The sequence below is a fragment of the Dermochelys coriacea genome, chromosome 11, assembly GCF_009764565.3.
Source record: "Dermochelys coriacea isolate rDerCor1 chromosome 11, rDerCor1.pri.v4, whole genome shotgun sequence".
In the NCBI taxonomy this organism is placed as follows: domain Eukaryota; kingdom Metazoa; phylum Chordata; order Testudines; family Dermochelyidae; genus Dermochelys; species Dermochelys coriacea.
Window position 1 is genome coordinate 27,366,618 of NC_050078.2, and position 20,774 is coordinate 27,387,391.

The following is a 20,774-nucleotide window of genomic DNA, read 5'->3' on the forward strand; positions in this document are numbered from 1 at the left end:
CAAGTTTTGGAAGGAGATACAGGCATATAACACTTATTCATAACTCTGGAAGCCCTAGAGATATCAGGCCTTAAAACATTAAGTATGTGAAAGCTGTTTTCCACCATTTTTATTTATGAAATGTGTAAGAAGTGCCTATCTGAGCACTTGAGACCCTTCTGACAAATATTTACAAGTACAATATAAATAAGAAGTAACAGCAACCTCACTTCCTCAGTCACTCCCCTGCCAATGTTTGCTTCCTCAGGATCACTCCTTAACAGATGTGCCTTGCAGCCTGTCTGGAACATCAACAGATTCAGTCTAGTTCAGAACAGTTAAAGGAGGAGAACATTCTAAAGGGATGGAGCCTTTCACAGAGAACACCTTGCTGACGGCTCCTCTTCTTTGCTGAAGGGGATCCAGTTCAATTGTCTCTGCTGATTTCAAATGTGGCAGTATGTCATGGGGAGACTGGTGGTCTTTCATGTAAGAACTCGGTTGTGAGCCATTTTCAAGTGGTCACAGTCATGTGGTCACAGATATTCAGGACGGTAGGCGCTCAGTGCCACGGCCCGACCTCTATCACCACTGAAGGAAGACTTAGTTTTGGCTGGCCCTGCTGAGGGATGAGGTGGGGTCTGTACTTCCAGAAAAAATGAAGGGAATGTCCAGCTGCAGGGGTAGTCAGGTGAGCTGTGTCAGCCTACAGGAGGCTGATGTCACCCCCGGCTCCTGTGGCCTGTCCTGAAGATGAACTCAACTGTGCTGTGCTCTCAGGCGCCAGTCACACTCCACACAGCAGTGGCCAGAGCTTACAGTTGAACCTTCTTAGTGCAGTTGGTAGCATGTCAGTCTCATAATCTGAAGGTCCTGAGTTAAATCCTCGGAGAAGACAGATTTTTGCCTCCTGCTATGGCCATTACCACTGCTAGCTCTCCCTCACCTGTGGTTTCTGGAGTCCAGGATTCCCCTGTTCTAATTGGCATCTGGGGGAAATACACATACATGCAGGTTAACAAACTATTGTGTGAGCTTCTCCCTAATGGTCTAGTGATGCGGATTTGGTGTTTTCATTGCTGTGGCGTGGGTTCAATTCTCGGTCAGGGAAGCAGCTTACCTTTGCCAGCTGTCATCTATGGATGCTGCTTTGTCACACCACAGTGTTTTAAACCCACTTTCTTCTATCCCCCTTTCAAGAATCTCTTGTTTCTCTTCTGCATTCCCCTGCCACATCCACCCTTTCAAACTCCAACCTCCAGGGCCCACTCTCAAGGTGCCTATCACCCGTCTTCTGCCTCACCCATGCCTTGCCATGGCACACGTTTCTTCCTGAAGCTCTTCTGTGCATTGTGCAAAGAGAGCATGTTTCTGCTCCTCCCTGCTTCTCCAGAGGTCAAGACTGTAGGTGCTCAGCGATGCACACCGAGTTTCTAAGAGAAGGGTTTCTTTTGGCCGCCCCTCCTGAGGGATGAGGTGGGGTCTGTACTTCCAGCAAGAGCAGGAGGTGTGTCTTGCTACAGGGGTAGTCAGGTGAGCTTTGTCTGCCTACAGGAGACTGATGACTCCACCTGCTCCTGTGTTTTGTCCTGCAGCTGAATTTGACTGTTCTGTGCTCTCAGCCACCAGGAACACTCCAGCTAGCAGTGGCTAAGTACTGTGGCTAATCTTCTTAGCACAGTTGGTAGTGTATCAGTCTCATGATCTGAAGGGCCTGAATTTGATCCATGGAGAAGGCAGACTATCTTTTGCTAAGGGCATTATCCCATATTGCTGTACCTCACTCATGGTTGCTGGAATACAGTGTTTCCCCTACTCTACTTGGCATCCCACTGGCATACACATATTAGCAGTTTGTCAAGCAACTGCCCAGGCATCTCCCTTATTGTCCAGTAGTGAAGATTTAGAGTTTTCATCCTGTGGCCTTTGCTCTATTCAGGGTCACGCTATCTTCTTACCTTTGCTGGCCCTCATCTATGGGGGCTGTTTTCATCATGCCTTCTGTGTTTTAAATTTTGTTTGTGCTACTTTCTGCATTTCAGGCTCTCTCTCTTATTTCTTTTTGGCATTGCCCTCTCACATCTGTCCTTTCAAACTCAATCCTCTAGGGCCTGCTCTCGAAGTGGTAACAGCTTCCAGAAAGTCCCAGTACACTATTTCCACTTTATCACCCTTGTTCACATTTTTGTTTACCGCCACAAAGAATTCTAATAGATTGGCGAAGCATAATTTCCCTTTACAAAAGCTGTATTTACTCTTCCCACTCTTCAAATCATGTTAATCTATTTGTCTTATAATTCTCTTCTTTACTATAGTTTCAACCAATTTGCCTGGTACTGAAGTTAGGCTTTCCAGCCTGTAATTGCCAGGATCACCTCTGGAGCTTTTTTTTTTTTTAAATTGTTATCACATTAGCTAGCCTGCAGTTATCAGGAACAGAAGCTGATTTAAACGATAGGTTACATACTGCAGTTAAATATGAAATTGCAGAAATACTGAGTTCCTTCCGAACTTTTGGGTGAATACCATCTGGTCCTGGTGCTTTATTACTATTTAATTTTTCTATTTGTTCCAAAACTTCCTCTCTTGACCCAAACATGCATTCCAAGACACAAAATGGGACAGTTCCTCAGTTTTGTCATCTAAAAAGAATGGCTCAGGGTGTGGGCATCTCTCTCACATATTCTTCAGTGATGACCAATGCAAAGAATTCGTTTAGCTTCTCTGAAATGGCCTTGTCTTCCTTTAGCACCTCAATTGTCAGTGGCTCCATTGATTGTTTGGCAGGCTTCCTGCTTCTGATGTACTAAACATTTTTTTTTTGCTGTTAGTTTTGTAGTTTTTTGCTAGCTGTTCTTCAAATTCTTTTTTTGGCCTGCCTAATTATACTTTTACACTTGACTTGACAGAGTTTATACATCTGTTTAATTTTCTCAGCAGGATTTGACTTCCAGTTTTTAAAGGATGCCCTTTTGCCTCTAACCGCTTCTTCTACCATGGCTAAACAACAGAGTAGTATTTTTTGGTCCTTTTACTAAGTTTCCATGCAGCTTGCAGGCATTTCACTCTTGTGACTATTCTTTTTAATTTTCTATTTAACTAGCTTCCTCATTTTTGTGTAGTTCCCCTTTGTGAAGTTAAATGCTACTGTAGTGGGATTCTTTGCTATTCCCCCACCCCGCAAGGATGTTAAATGTAATTATATTATGGTCGTTATTACCAGGGGGTTCAGCTATATTCACATCTTGGACCAGATCCTGTGCTCCACTTAGGACTAAATCAAGAATTGCTTTCCCCCTTGTGGATTCCAGGACTAGCTGCTACAAGAAGCAATCATTAATGGTGTCTAGAAAGTTTCTCTCTGCATCCAGTACAGAGGTGACATGCACTCAGTCAATATGGTGATAGTTCAAATCTCCCCATCATTATTGAGTTTTCTATTTTTATAGCTTCTCTAATATTCCTGAGCATTTCACAATCACTATCCTGGTAAGGTGTTTACTATATTCTTGTTATTCAAGCATACTTCTGTCCATAGAGATTCTATGGTACAGTCTGATTCATTTAAGATTTTTACTATATTTGACTATGCTTTCTTTCATGTACAATGCTACTCATAGATTCATAGATACTAAGGTCAAATGGGACCATTCTGATCATCTAGTCCGACCTCCTGCACAGCGCAGGCCACAGAATCTCACCCACCCACTCCTATGAAAAACAATGGCGATGTTGCATCAGAAAATTGTATTCCCAACCAGCATCACAACATCACAATGCAACATCGTCAAGTGATGCAGAGATAAACAGGCATGCTTTGCCTTCTGGGAACTATATCAAGCTGCACTGCCTTTGAAAGAGCAGAGGCAATGTGCTTTCTACATTTTTTGTAGAAAAGGTAGAGCTGACATTCTAGGGACCTCCATGCTTCTTAAATCACTTATGTCTCAGAGAAAGTAGAGACATGATTGACATACATACACCCTATGAGAAACTATTGATGTTACACTACTTTCATGCTGCCATAGAGTGATTTGGTGATTGGGATGTGCAACCACAGGTGCTGGCTTCCAACTTTCCCCAGGGATGCTCAATCCCTGCTCAGCCCCAGAATCCTACCCCCACTTCACCCCTTCCACCAAGTCCACACCTCACCTTTTCCCACCCCCGCTCCACCCAGGCTCCACCCGCACTCCACCCAAGGCCCCACCCCCACCTCGCTTGCTGTTCCCACTCCACCTCTGCTCCTTCCCCACCTCTGCCCACCTAAATCTGCCCCCTGCATGCCATGGAGCAGCTGATCGGCAGCAGGCAGAGGCGCAGGGAGGGAGAAGGAGAAGTTGGTCAGTGGGGCCATGGGAGGCGCTCCTCCACCTGCATGACCTATTCTGTCATTCCTATATATTTGGTACCCTGGTATTACTGTGCCCCATTGATTATCATAGTTCCACCAAGTTTCTGGTCAAAGTTTCTGTGTCAAAATGAACCCTAACCCTAAAAAAATAAAATATACAAAACATGTTCCCATTTTGTGGCTTGAAATGGATGCTTGTGCAAAGTCATTTCTTTCATCAGTAATGTCAGATTGAATAAGTGCTTTATCTGGCATAAGTAAACAACAGCTTGATTTATTTTTTCAAGACATTAACAGATCTGAGTTAATCTGAAATTAATTCCTGCACATATCACTTATGCTATTTATCTGAGTTTTGGGTGTCTACTTGTTTGTTTAGAGAATTCTGGTTAAATTACTACAGATATTCTTATTCAGAAAGTGAGTTAATCAATCCCATCCTTCATCTTTGGTTGTGCAAAAAACACACATGGTATATATTTTTGTCATTGTTGAACAAGAGCTAAGTCTCATGATCTGTCTTTTAAAAGACCTTCATGTATAGCTGCTTTAGCATCCCAGAAATCAAACTGACAATCTGTGTCAGGAAGCCAATTCAGACACCATTCTAAGAGATACCTAGTGACATTTTCAAGTCTGAACTGTGAGGCTACCCTCAAATTCTTCTTCATCTGGCACTGATTTCTGCTTTTTCTTGACCTCACTGTTAGAGAGGATAGGGCCTGGGGTAACAAAAACAAGGGCCTAAGAGGTAATTAGGGCAGACAGGGTGTTTGTGCATTGTAGAGACTTATATGTGACAGGAAATCAAACAATGTATCCTGTCGGAGACTGGACACACAAAACATAGTTCTTATATTTTCCAAATTGTAAGTCTAAGACAGATTTTGGCACTGACTTCCCATTTCCTTCATGTCACTGGTGACAAATTTTGTGGCATTCAAATAAGGATTTCCTTTTTATCATGCATAATGGCTCATCATTAGGAGACACTCACTATGTAAAAAACAACTGCTATGGTCTAAACTGAATAATCTTTTAAAGCAGGTTGCTACAAAACAGTCAAGGATCTGCGTTAAAATTAGTTTAAAGATATCATCAATCACTTCAGACAAAAAGATATTATCCATAATCGATATATTTAATTGCCACAACTTGTAAATCTGTTGTTAAAATAGTGTCCTCACTATGCACTATTCATTATTTTTCCATGTTTTTTCCCTTCACAAGTCAACAAATGAATCTGACCCTAAAATTAAGAACACATCTAGACATCACTAGTTAATTTTTAAAAATGTGCACCTAAGTTATATGCCCTAAATGGATAATTATGCAAGCAATTGCAAGAAAGTGAATGGACAGTTAGTTATCTGTGTGATTGTGCAACTTAGTGTGAATACATTGCTGGGGAACTGGAAGTACTAAAATTCCATGAGATTGAGTCTTCTCAAGTTTCTGTATTTCTGTTCCGACACGTCACAAGGTTCTGTTTTCATAAAATTTCCAGACTCATTTTGCTGACTCAGGAGGTCTGGATCAGCTGAATGCATTCTTGAGGCATATCTAATAGAATTCAAACACTAAGGTGCCCTTACACTGCCAGAGTGGTATAAAAATCAATAGGAGACAAACACCTAAATACCTTGAGGACCTGAGCGTTAGCGTACATGAGAATCAGGCCTTCAGTCTTTTCAGATTTGCCTGTCCCCTCGCCTACCCTTTTCACAATGCTTCCTGAATCTTCCCCAGCACAGTGCTATGCTGCACTGCCCCTACCGTGGCCCTGTGCCAAACAGGCACAATCTGACTCTTCATATCTTAAGATACCATTTCAGTAATGTAAAATTTTTGTGGTTATCTAACAGATTACATTAGAGATGGATGTGAGATAATATTTAGAACTTGGTCTGAAATCCTCAAAGTTCAAGGGGGAAGTGTCAAAGGTCTCATGCTCACCCCATTGTGGTGAAGGCAGGTGCCTCACTTATCTCATACATTATTTCCTGGGCAATAGCAGTACTGTAGTCTGATCCTGAGCTATAAGCCCTCTGGCTGTACCTCTTAACAAGTCCACCCCCTTCCAGAGAGGGTACAAAACAGTCTAAACAAAACCAAAACTCATTTCAAGTCCCACAAGGGACAAGGACCCCACCTTCACGTGAAGGAGGAAAAGCAATCTTTCAGGTTACCCAGAGAGTCTCAGCTCCCACCCTTTGTGTGGCTAATGGCCAAGAGTTAGTGCTGGGGATTTTGACAAAAGAAACAAACCAGCCAATCTTCTTTCCTCAGAGGGCTCAGGCTGGCAGAACACTTAAACTATTCCTCAGTAAGTAAACAAGTAGTCTGGGAGTTCTAGCTCTATTTGCTTTAACTGAGTTGAGTTCCACACCCAGGGCTGACAAGCCACACCGGTGTGGCAGGTTGGGACTGATTGTGACCACCGGAGTTCTTTAACCTTTTCTTGACTGATCAGTGCAGTTGTTATCTACTCAACCACAGTTTGGGTTGATCAAATCTGGGATTTTGGTTTGGCCCATAACAGAGAGGGCTGTGTGTTATGTTCAGACTATATATGAATCTTCAGAGACCACAGGTGGTTGCTTTTTGAGTTTTAGTTTGGTTCCATCTCTATTTTTCATATCCACTAAATTTGAAGTGCACAATTTGCTCAAAATGAAACATCTTTGTTGCCTCTCTTTGGGCTATGTAGTGGCTGTAAAGCCACATGCCTGTGGCAGAGAGTTACAGAGGTGCACATTACTCCAAACATAAGCATTTTGCTTAAAGTACAGTGAGGAAGAGTGACCCTCCTACATGCTGCACGATGCACTCCCTTCAGCGGTGGCCTTGCTCTGCTGGCCTATGTGGAAGAAGGGAGAGATTATCCATGTTGTCAGCACTTACAATTTTATTGCAAGTCTCAAGATATTTGGTGGTTTGTTTTTTTTTAAAGCTAGCTCCTGGAGTCATGTGACTATGAGAATCTCAGCTTTTATTACCAAATAAATAAATAAAATTATTAAGTATCTCTTGCCCTCATGTTTGTGGAGAAAAGCTTGAGCCATGACCCCTTAAAGGCTCCAAAACCAGAAGTCAAATAAGAAGAACCTAACATTTTTAAAATTTATGATTTTTAAACCAATCATGATTTTTGAATGCTTGTGTTTGGCAATATTGGTTCTGTCTCCATCCTCTGTCCTCCTGGACTTTTTGCATTTATGTATCCATAAACTATGCTGTTATACCTTTCTGAATAAAAAAGAATTAAAACTGGAAATATGAAATGTAAACCTAGGGAGCCCCTTCATGGGAAACCATTAAGCTCACTGTGATAAATGATTACCCTTAAATGTTCTAGAACTGTACATATTTTTCAAGTAAGTGTGAAAATTGATATTATTGGAAAATAAAATCATAGAAACCAGGCCATTTGATTTTTCTATAATAGCGTTTCCTTGTGATGTGACAATGTGTGCTTTTCCTTCACTTCTGGCTAGAAGACAGTTGAGTAGAGCTGCATGAAATGTTAGTGACACCAATTCACACAAAATGTGTCTGGTTTTAGGGTTTGTTACAAACTCACCACTCACACCTTGGTCATCAAAATGTTTGTATACTTTTTGAATAACCTAAGCTCATTTTGGAACTTCTAATTTTGCATTGAAAAATCAGCCAAAATTAATGGCTTTGACAAGGAACTGGGCAAAAGGTGGTGATTTAGACTGTTATCTCTGAAATTTAATTATTTCATTAAAATCATTAAAGCAAAACCTGAGGGTGCAAAATCACACACAAAACCAAAGAAAATATTCTCATGGGTCACTGCAAAGTAAAGCTGATAAATGTCACACAGTTCTAATTATGAGATATTGGCTATTGGGACGAAGGAAATGCAATGCCATATAAGGTTTATCTGACGGTAAAACTTAGCCTTCATCTACATCTTGAAGACAACGATTGCTTAAGAACCTCCCTGCATGATGTTGTGTGGTTGTAGAAGAACCATTTCTGATAATCTGGGGAGCCCCCAAAAGTAAGGATTGTACTTGGAGATGTGGTACTGAAAAGCTTGTATAGATGAATTCTGTATGAGGCAGATGCTTAAGTGAACTTCAGTCATTAACTCTGATTATCCATAATGCATATTAAGGGTCTTAAAATAGTAGACTAAACTTCAAGCAACCAATGACCTGTGTAATACACTCTTGGACAAAACTGTTTTTAAATGCTATTTAATCTATGCAGTAAAAACCTATAGTCTAATTCTTATGGCATTTTCAACTGATTTGTTGATACAATATCCTAAAGCTTTCAGAGTCCATATGGCTGTGGTATTGTACATACCAGGGATTCCCAGCATTCTGTAATCATGCTATGTTGCAAATGATTTATTCATTTAAATACAACTATGATGGCAAACTATTCTGATATTATAGCCTTCTAAGGCACTAAACCAAGCAAGAATACAGTGCGTGTTGCATTTATAGTTCATGAGATGTTAATAATTCATACTATTTATGGAAAATATATTATGATCAGGCCACAAGAAAATTAGGTAACATTTTCCCCTACTGTGATTTATGGTTTAGTCCTATGACATATAAAGAAAACATAAGAATGCATGAAATATTCTGCAGCTGCCAGGTAGTTTTATTTTCCAAAACATTCTTATTGCTTATTGTGCTATGTATACTTGGCTCCTCTACAGTCTTTTTGCCGTTTAGCATTAAATAATGTGATCCAATTTTTCTTGTTGCCATCATTTTCCAAAAGCCCTAATTATGCTTCACGGGATATTGTAAACAGAATTTGTTGTTTTTTCTCATTTGTCAAAGTGACAGCTGCTTAAAATTCATCAGTATCCTTGCATTGCTATAAGGCTTATGCAATAGGATAGTAAGTGGTCAGGCTTTACTTTCTATGCTATTGTGGAAGATAAATTTACTCAACATTTGGTTTTGTTCCTACATCAATCAGGTATCAGTTTGCTTTGAATTTTTACTTTTATCTGTAGATTATTACAATGGAAATGTTCCCTTGTTGATAATGTCTTTTTGCTTTGATTTTTAGGTTGACATTTTCAGGAATAGTTTTAATTTCAGTCTAATTTATTTTGTGAAATGACCTATCACTGTTTTATGTTTAAAGTACCATCTTTGACTCTTCCAGACTGATGAATGAGGTTGAGGTGAATGAAATGGAACAGTGAACCAATCAAAAGGCAGAATACTGAAAATGTCAAAGTACAGTGCAACATGGTAAATCAGTCAAGCTTAATCAATACATACTTTATTCCTATGACTAAATCATTGATTTTTTTTAAAAAGTACAACATTAACCCATTCTGTGACCAATAATATTAACTAGATAATTTTTTTTATTGCAGTGTCCTCGTTTTATGGTTCTTGAATTCTATTGCTCAGAAATCATCTGATCTGCCCTGCTGTGCTTGGTGCAACACCGGGGTAAGGTGAGACAAAAGTGGCTTTTAATCATCCTTTCTGCTCTCCTGATCCTGACATTATCTGGGACTGATCCAGTCCCTTGTGTAAGTTAGAACAACCTTTAGGCTGCTCTGATTAATAAACATCTGCCTGAGGAGGGAAAAATCTTCATCGTCTTGGTCCACTAGCTTTATTGCTGTTTAGTGCTGGTGGAGCAAGGTTGAGGATTTGGGCCCATAGTTTAGGGTTTGCCTGTACCATTTATACATTACAATTCTGACATTTAATAGTACAGATATGACAATTAATGTTCGCGAGTTACTGTACATAGAATCATAGAAGATTAGTGTTGGAAGAGACCTCAGGAGGTCATCTAGTCCAACCCCCTGCTCAAAAGCAGGACAAACACCAACGAAATCAATGTACTTACTATTGTTTGTAAAGAAAAGTCAGTACTTTGGGACAAATTCTACCTCTTCCTTTGTTGGCATGGAGGGGCCTCAGGCGCAGCAAATCTGGTGTGGTTCTATTGTGTGTATGTAGGACTAGGATTTGTATATTAGCTAAAGAGGATCTGCTACTTGTATTTACCATGCATCCCAGCTCCTCGTGCCCATTGTATGCATCCCTGTACAATGAGATTTGAGGGACAGGGCAGGAAAAGAAAGGAAGAATATAGTGGATCCACATAGCAGGAATAGCAGAGACTATTACAACCACAGTACTACAATTGCAGTGATGGAGTGACTGTGTTACCACCCTGAGGACTGGGGGCAGGATTCTGCCCCACGATGACTCCTCTAAGTACTAAGTCCAGTTTCCAGGGCTTGGCATAAGAGACAAGATTTAGCCTTTTTTTTTAATCTCTGAGCATCAACGGACTATCCTCTTGCTGTAATTATTAGGAATGGGTGAGCCAGTTTGTGTGAACAAGAACAAGAGCTCAAATCAAAGTGAATCTGAACTGAAACTTCTGAGGTTCAAAAGATGTGTGCATCCTTCCCCCAACTCCTGCCTTCAGCCACTGCTGGAAAGAGAGCTACCAAAAACCATGAGGGAAAAAATGCTATTCCAATCTGCCTTAAAACTAGAAGTAATTTGCTCATGTTAATGCACACACCTCACCCTTACTCACACAGGCAGTTTCAAACCAGGCCAGTCTGGCTGCTTAGGCTAAAGAGGGGGATTTTGCCCTCATTAAAGTGCAGGCAATTTTGCCAGCACTACCATCCTACAGGCCTGTAGAAAGGCAGCTTGAATTCCCATTGGAACTACATGAGAGCCCCAGTGGTGTAGGCTGCTGAAGAGATGAGCTGAATCAACACTTCCTCAACTGCCCTCATGTGGTACAAGTGTGAGAGATATCCTAATATATGTTTTGGACTCTCCTAACCCGCTATTGATCCCTTTCCCAATCAAGGGGCAGTTGCAGTTTCCTGAGGTTGCTATAACCTTCCCCCAGTGAACATTTTTCCCCGAGAGCCTTCTACCAATTCAGATCCTGAGGGAATTTGGCTCAGGGTCCGTGAAATGCTTTGAGCATGACAATTGATTGATATTACTGATACCACAGTATTAAGAGGTATGAAAAGTTTCATCCCCCGTGTTTGGATGTGGCTTACAGAAACACTGATAAACTCCCCTCCCCCCTCCACATTGGACAGTATTTCCAAAATTTGCTATGTTATTTTTCTAATTCAAATGTCTAACATCTAAGTATTAAAGAAAAAATCGAAAAACTGCATAATGTACTAAAGAAAGGCAATTACCTAATACCCTTTGGGCCGCAGGTTGTCCACCACTGGCCTATCAGGGTAATCTAGTGGTGGGACACCAGACCATTTACTTACATTTGCACGGCCGCCTGCAGCTTCCAGTGGCCGGGAACGGCAAACTGCGGCCACTGGGAGCTGCGGGTGGCCATGCAAATGTAAGCGGTCTAGTGGTCCGCCAGCGGATTACCCTGATGGGCTGCGTAAAATCTGCGGCCTGCAGGTTGCCCACCACTGCCTTAGCCTGACTCTGTGCTCCCTGTGCAGTTCCTTGGCTGATAATGACCACACTAGAACAGAACATGGTTGGGCAGAATATTGGACAGGGAGCTCATACCTAGAACAAGTCTTTATGTTGTGGGACCTAAATAAAGTCTGTTGTAAATGTATTTTCATTTTCAGGTCATACAGTCAGGGCTGGATTTAGGGGCAGGCGACCCAGGTGACTGCCGGTGTTACTGGTCTTAGGGGATGCCTGTCTTGAGGGGGTGCTGGGTTTGTTGGTAGAGACAAAAGGGAAAATAGAACGTTTGAAGTAAAACATTTAAGATATTCCATATGTGGATTAATTTTTCAATAAACCTCCTAGAATTTTCTGGACCTTTGTAGAATCTCATGGAACCTTCCAGACTTTCTGAGAACTACATTTTCCGTGGACCTCTTGGAATGTCGTCAGCCATGCCTTTGCAGGTATATAAAGGCATGGCTGCCATTTCCTCAGCCTGGTTGTGACAGATGCAGCAGCATCTTCTTTAGATTCAGTATCTCTCTTTGGAGTAGTGCAAAGGATATATGTCCTGTTTTCAGCATCAACTATCAGGCGGAAGCTACTCACAGACAATGTTACAAATCTGACCATGAAGCTGCTAAGTCACACGCTCATTGACAGTTCAAGGCCAGTGAGGTACCAAGTGACTGAAGTTTAGGACACCCTGATGGAACTGGCATAGGTGAATAAAGCCGATGCTGGAATCCGACACAAGGTGCAAAGCCTGGCAAATCAGATCACCGGCTTCAAATTTCTGGTCTTAATTATAGTTTGGCATGATACCCTGTTCCAAGTAAACATTGCAAGCAGGGCATTACAAACTCAGTCAATGAACACGCTGATCACTACTAGTTTGATGAGAAGCTGCCTTGATTTTGTTGTGGCCTAGAGAGACAATGGATTTGAAGATGCTATCACTGCTGCCAGAGAAATGGCAGAAAACTTAGGAGTTGAGCCTGTCTTTGAGGAAACTTGTATTAATTGGAAGAAGAGACATTTTGTTCACAAGGGCAGAGATGAGGTGATGGGAAGCTCAGAATTTTTTTTTTTTTTTTTTTTTTTAAGAGGGGAGTTTTTTTGCTCGCTTGTTGACACTGCTCGTGTGTCCATCGAAGAAAGGTTTGGACACATGAAGCACTATGAAAAGACCTAGGGGTTTTTGTTTGACCTTAGTAAACAGGAAAACACCCTTGAACAATTGTACAGGCCTTCACTGGATGCTGACACATGGGGAATGTTTGGACGTCAATGATAAAGACCTTTATGTTGAATTGGACAAACATCCATCACATTTTGCAACATGGGAAGCACTCTCCACACCAAGTTCTCCTATTCATTCATGATGCAGAGCTGAAGGATACTTTTCTTAATGCATGGATAGCTTTGAGGATTCTGCTCATGCTGCCAATTGCAGTTGGGAGTGGGGAGTGCAGCTTTTCGAAGCTCAAGCTCTTTAAAGCACAGCTTTGATCATCAATGGCAAATGAGAGACTGACAGTGCTTGAAAATGCCATTGGACAACCTTTGGATCTGTCCAACTCTGTGTTTCAGTTTGCGAGGGCAAAGGAAAGAAAAGTCATCTTTTGAACTAAAGGACTAGGTTAACATTCCAACGCTGTCACCTACTGTAACACTATTTACCACTGGTCCACCCAAAGTAACTGCACAGTTCAATTTCTCGATGTTAGTACTTTTCAGTTATTCTTAAAATTAAAAAGTTTTTATAAACTTAGAGGAAACAATTTTTTGATTTTCTTATATATGGCATGAATAGATACAGATTTACAGATCCTAGTGTGCAGATTTATCATCTTATATGACAGGTTTAAATCATGCATGCAAATCATGCAAAGTCATGAAATGGGCTACAAATGCAATAAAAATGAAGTATTCAAAAGTTTAACAAAATGGAGGGGGGCACCGAAGTTGCTCCTCACCTCGGGCACCATTTGGTGTAGGACCGGCCCTGCATCCAGTTTAGACAAAGTTCATGCAATGTATCTTTCAAAAAAACTATGGTTGGAAACTATCTTCCCCTACGAATGGCAGGAGGCACTTTGTACAGTGCCCATGTTTCTTATCATTCGCTAATTTGAGATCAAAAGGAGAGTGTAAGAATAGGATTCTTGTTTGATGCCATTTGCTTCAGTGTGTGCATATGACGGAGGACAGAAAAAGGAAGGTGTCAATCCCTGAAGCTTTACCACTAGAAATCTTTCCTGCCCAGCTAAGTGCATTTGTGAGTAGCTTTGGTCTGACTGCCAGCTTTCATTTCACTATTTTGAAAGGAAATTAAAGTTATTCCTTTTTTCTCTCCTCTCTTGTTTACTCTGAAAACAAAATGGGCCATCCCTGCACACTTTTTTCCTTTTCCTCTACAGTCAGTGATACAGCACACAGATTTACTGAGGGAAAACACAGCTGCTTTGGGCTCCCCATGCCTTCTCAGTCAGCAAAGTGAGAACTCCCCTGCATTCTGTATTTGTCAAATATATTCTGGTTCTGTACAAAGACCATAAAGCTTTCCTAGTTAGGTACCTGAGTGTTCTCTGACTCTGGGGAATCCCTGGATGGTCTAAAGTTAACATAGCTGGCGCTATACTACACTTTTCCAGCTCCTTTGGAGTAGGGAGTGTGCTGGAGGTATGGCTGCAGTCTAGCCAGAGTGCTGCTGTACTCTGATTCTCCAGACATTACTGCTACTACAGATTACAGGAACTCCATGGATTGCAGGGAGCACAGTTTGGCTCTGATCTGGTAGCATTCTACATCCACTTTCCATATATGTAAAAGCCAATACAAAGTACCAGGCAGTGGAGAATTAGGACTTGTGGAAAGCTAACTACTCTGCTCTAAGAAAAGGAGTACTTGTGGCACCTTAGAGACTAACAAATTTATTTGAGCATAAGCTTTCGTGAGCTACAGCTCACTTCATCAGATGCATTTCTGAAACCTGTTACTCTGCTCTAATCATTTCCCATTAGAGACAGGCAGTGAAAAAGCTTTTCTAAGGGCAGAAGAATTTGCAGCATGGCAGAATAAATTCCTAATGTAAGAAAGCTATTTTCAGCACTAAAGTTAGATACTGTAGGGGAAGGCAGCAGACGTTTGAACAGAACTGATATGCCTGAATAAGAAAACTTTCCCTAGGGCAGTGCTTTTTTTTTTTAAATTTATTTTAAACTTAAAACATTGCTTTTCAAGGCTAAACTGAAGACATAATAAAAATGTATAACCAGCAAGCCTGAGATTGTCTAATAGGGCTACAGTGGCTTGAATGCCAGAGATATTTATTCACACTACCTAAACTATGCTAAACATTTTCCTTCAGTTATTTGACACAACTCTAGGCTAATTTCTTTCCTAAGAAGCAAATTAAATCAATCAGCCTTTTTATTTAATCACTCCCAAAATATCTTGACCCTCAAGGTTCAGTATTGATTAAGGAAACTGATAGTAGATCTCTAGTTTTAAAATAGCTATCAACTACTTTTACAAGAGGATTATATTAAACACTTTATTTCTCATTAACAGCTATTATAGTACTATAACAAGGCTTTTGGTGCTTAAATATCACTGTGATAGTAAAAAGAAAAGGAGTGCTTGTGACACCTTAGAGACTAACACATTTATTTTAGCATAAGCTTTCGTAAGCTACAGCTCACTTCATCGGATGCATCTTTATCCTCGCCATAGGACCTTCCTCCTGGTGTCTGATAATACTTGTACACCTCAGTCCTCCAACACTCCGCATTCTCACTCTCAGCTCCTAGTGCCTCTTGCTCCCAGCTCCTCACACGCACACCACAAATTGAAGTGAGCTCCTTTTTAAAACCCAGGTGCCCTGATTAGCCTGCCTTAATTGATTCTAGCAGCTTCTTGATTGGCTGCAGGTGTTCTAATCAGCCTGTCTTAATTGTCTCCTGATTGGTTTGGAACCTTCCCTGTTACCTTATTCAGGGAAAAGGGACCTACTTAGCCTGGGGCTAATATATCTGCCTTCTATTACTCTCCTATAGTCATCTGGCCCAACCCTGTCACAATATTTACATGCCAGATGCACTAAAGATTCATATGTTCCTCCATGCTTCCACCATGATTCCAGGGGACATGCATCCATGCTGTTGATGGGTTTTACTTAATAACAATCCAAAGCAGTGCAGACTGACACATGTTCATTTTCATTATCTGAGTCAGATGCCACCAGCAGAAGGCTGATTTTCTTTTTTGGTGGTTTGCGTTCTATAGTTTTCGCATTGTAGTGTTGCTCTTTTAAGACTTCTGAAAGCGTGCTCCACACCTCATCCACTTCAGATTCTTAAACCTTGGGTAGAGTGTTGTAGCTAATTTTACAAGTCTCACATTGGTACCTTCTTTGCGTTTTGTCAAATCTGCAGTGAAAGCGTTCTTAAATTGAACAACATATGCTGGGTCATATCTGAGACTGCTATAACATGAAATATATGGCAGAATGCGGGTAAAACAGAGCAGGGGACATACAATTGTCCCCCAAGGAGTTCAGTCACATTATTTTTTAACAAGTGTCATCAGCATGGAAGCATGTCTTCTGGAATGGTGGCAAGTATTATCTTATATTTTCAGAACCATATCTGCCCCAACACTGAGCTTTAAAAAAAAAATCTGCCCATGCAAACTGAGTGCCTTATTTCCCTACTATGCAACCATCTCATCCTCTTTGAAATGCTGTGTTTAATTAATATTTGTGAATATATCTGTTGCATTATTTGCCCACCTCATGCTATTCATTTCTGCTTTCTAAAGTGTGAAAATAATGAATTGATAGATCTAAGAAAATGATAGACATAGACCCAGCAAAAAGAAACACTGCATCGGTCTTGTAAATACTTTCCATAAATAATGAGATTAGAATTGCCATACTGGATCATATTAGTATCATATTAGTACCCTCTGCTGCTGGTGATGGCTTATCTTAAGTGATCACTCTCCTTACAGTGTGTATGATAAACCCATTGTTTCATGTTCTCTGTGTGTGTGTATATAAATCTCTCCTCTGTTTTTTCCACCAAATGCATCCGATGAAGTGAGCTGTAGCTCACGAAAGCTTATGCTCTAATAAATTTGTTAGTCTCTAAGGTGCCACCAGTACTCCTTTTCTTTTTGCGAATACAGACTAACACGGCTGCTACTCTGAAACCTGTGATTATGCAAGGCACTGAATTTAGCCGTATAGAGTGGAAATCTGTCAACTTCATGAAAAAACTCGCACAGATACAGACAGACATCATCTTCCTCTCCAAATGCAAACAGATGGACATCATACCGAAAGGACTGAAGGTAAAAAATCCATTACAATCTACATACCACACAGACTATGCTGACAGCTTGTGCCACACACTCTCAAAGAAACTGTGGAACCACCTGATCAACATCCTCTACAGCAAACAGGGAAAGATTAAGAATGAGCTCTCAAAACTGGATACTCTCATAAAGAACCAACCTTCCACACAAACTTCCTCGTGGCTGGACTTTACAAAAACTAGACAAGCCATTTACAAAACACACTTTGCTTCTCTACAAAAGAAAAAGGACACTAAGCTATCTAAACTACTATATGCCACAAGGGGCCACAACAATGGTTCCCGTAACCCACCCAGCAATATTGTTAATCTATCCAACTATACTCTTAGCCCAGCAGAAGAATCTGTCCTATCTCGGGGCCTCTCCTTTTGCCCCTCCACCCCCACGAACATGATACAGTTCTGTGGTGACCTAGAATCCTATTTTCGACGTCTCAGACTCAAGGAATATTTCCAACACACCTCTGACCAACATATTAACCCACAGAGACCTTCCTGCCAACACTACAAAAAGAAGGATTCTGGGTGGACTCCTCCTGAAGGTCGAAACAGCAGCCTGGATTTCTACATAGACTGCTTCCGCCGACGTGCACGAGCTGAAATTGTGGAAAAGCAGCATCGCTTACCCCATACCCTCAGCCATGCAGAACACTGTGCCATCCACAGCCTCAGAAACAACTCTGACATCATAATCAAAAAGGCTGACAAAGGAGGTGCTGTCGTCATCATGAATAGGTCGGAGTATGAACAAGAGGCTACTAGGCAGCTCTCCAACACCACTTTCTACAAGCCATTACCCTCTGATCCCACTGAGAGTTACCAAAAGAAACTACAGCATTTGCTCAAGAAACTCCCTGAAAAAGCACAAGAACAAATCCGCACAGACACACCCCTGGAGCCCCGACCTGGGGTATTCTATCTGCTACCCAAGATCCATAAACCTGGAAATCCTGGACGCCCCATCATCTCAGGCATTGGCACCCTGACAGCAGGATTGTCTGGCTATGTAGACTCCCTCCTCAGGCCCTTCGTTACCAGCACTCCCAGCTATCTTCGAGACACCACCGATTTCCTGAGGAAACTACAGTCCATTAGTGATCTTCCTAAAAACACCATCCTAGCCACTATGGATGTAGAAGCCCTCTACACCAACATTCCACACAAAGATGGACTACGAGCCGTCAGGAACAGTATCCCCGATACTGTCACGGCTAACCTGGTGGCTGAACTTTGTGACTTTGTCCTGACCCATAACTATTTCACATTTGGTGACAATGTATACCTTCAAATCAGCGGCACTGCGATGGGTACCCGCATGGCCCCACAGTATGCCAACATTTTTATGGCTGACTTAGAACAACACTTCCTCAGCTCTCGTCCCCTAATGCCCCTACTCTACTTGCGCTACATTGATGACATCTTCATCATCTGGACCCATGGAAAAGAAGCTCTTGAGGAATTCCACCATGATTTCAACAATTTCCATCCCACCATCAACCTCAGCCTGGACCAGTCCACACAAGAGATCCACTTCCTGGACACTACGGTGCTAATAAGCGATGGTCACATAACCACCACCCTATATCGGAAACCTACTGACCGCTATTCCTACCTACATGCCTCTAGCTTTCATCCAGATCATACCACTCGATCCATTGTCTACAGCCAAGCGCTACGATATAACCGCATTTGCTCCAACCCCTCAGACAGAGACAAACACCTACAAGATCTCTATCATGCATTCCTACAACTACAATACCCACCTGCTGAAGTGAAGAAACAGATTGACAGAGCCAGAAGAGTACCCAGAAGTCACCTACTACAGGACAGGCCCAACAAAGAAAACAACAGAACGCCACTAGCCATCACCTTCAGCCCCCAACTAAAACCTCTCCAACGCATCATCAAGGATCTACAACCTATCCTGAAGGACGAGCCATCACTCTCACAGATCTTGGGAGACAGGCCAGTCCTTGCTTACAGACAGCCCCCCAATCTGAAGCAAATACTCACCAGCAACCACACACCACACAACAGAACCACTAACCCAGGAACCTATCCTTGCAACAAAGCCCGTTGCCAACTCTGTCCACATATCTATTCAGGGGATACCATCATAGGGCCTAATCACATCAGCCACACTATCAGAGGCTCGTTCACCTGCGCATCTACCAATGTGATATATGCCATCATGTGCCAGCAATGCCCCTCTGCCATGTACATTGGCCAAACTGGACAGTCTCTACGTAAAAGAATGAATGGACATAAATCAGACGTCAAGAATTATAACATTCAAAAACCAGTTGGAGAACACTTCAATCTCTCTGGTCACTCGATCACAGATCTTAGAGTGGCTATACTTCAACAAAAAAGCTTCAAAAACAGACTCCAACGAGAGACTGCTGAATTGGAATTAATTTGCAAACTGGATACAATTAACTTAGGCTTGAATAGAGACTGGGAATGGATGAGTCATTACACAAAGTAAAACTATTTCCCCCTGGTATTTCTCCCTCCCACCCCACCCCCCACTGTTCCTCTGATATTCTTGTTAACTGCTGGAATTAGCCTACCTTGCTTGTCACCATGAAAGGTTTTCCTCCTTTCCCCCCTCTGCTGCTGGTGATGGCTTATCTTAAGTGATCACTCTCCTTACAGTGTGTATGATAAACCCATTGTTTCATGTTCTCTGTGTGTGTGTATATAAATCTCTCCTCTGTTTTTTCCACCAAATGCATCCGATGAAGTGAGCTGTAGCTCACGAAAGCTTATGCTCTAATAAATTTGTTAGTCTCTAAGGTGCCACGAGTACTCCTTTTCTTTTTGCGAATACAGACTAACAGGGCTGCTACTCTGAAACCTATTAGTATCCTAGTATTGCTTAGTGGCTGGAAATAAAGATAAGCTAAGTGACAAATACTTGTTTACCAGCCCAGAGCATGGAGATTAGAAAGACTATTTAAGTGATTAAATTAATGTAAAGCAGTTTTGAAACATTTCAACATACCTATGCTCAAGAAAACAAGTATAAGCCATGTACAATAGGCCCAGATTTTCTTCACCCTGTTAAATCTGTTTTCATAATCAAGTTTTATCTATTTCAAAATGTCAACGTCTGCTTCAGAAAGAACGTTCATTGGAATCTTGTGGGGAGGTAAGCGAGTGTTGCTAATTCTGTTTTTTGATGGTGTTTTATACAGCTGTGATCTTTAAAAGGATTGATTGTTGGTAAAAATCCTCCTACAGTTTACAAATGGAAATGTAGGAACATTTTCTCCATAAACAAAATCTGAGCATAAAATAGTTGTTGTGACACATATAGCTGTCATTTACACAGATCTTATGTGTTTAATATGCCCAAACAACTTCAATGGATTGTCATGGAATGAAGCTTCAAAAAAATATCCTGTCATAAAAAAACAAAACAAAAAAAACTCACAGCCAAATTTAGTTAAATATACAGAAGGGAAAAAACGCAAGAACTATTTAGTACTGCATCACTAAGCTTTTGTAATATTCCTTTTTATCTAGTTTTGGAGCGGTGTTTGTCGCTGAATATCTAGAGACTGAGCCAAAATATCAAAACATTGTCACATTTTGCACACGACAAGTTGCTAG

The 20,774-nt window shown here is 41.3% G+C and overlaps 1 non-coding gene across 1 annotated transcript; it reads left to right on the top strand.

Annotated features, from left to right (window-relative positions):
• Positions 1 to 804: 804 nt before the first annotated feature.
• On the top strand, positions 805 to 877 carry TRNAM-CAU. Its single transcript has one exon. It is a non-coding gene; the product is annotated as a tRNA-Met (tRNA).
• The last annotated feature ends 19,897 nt before the right edge of the window (positions 878 to 20,774 follow it).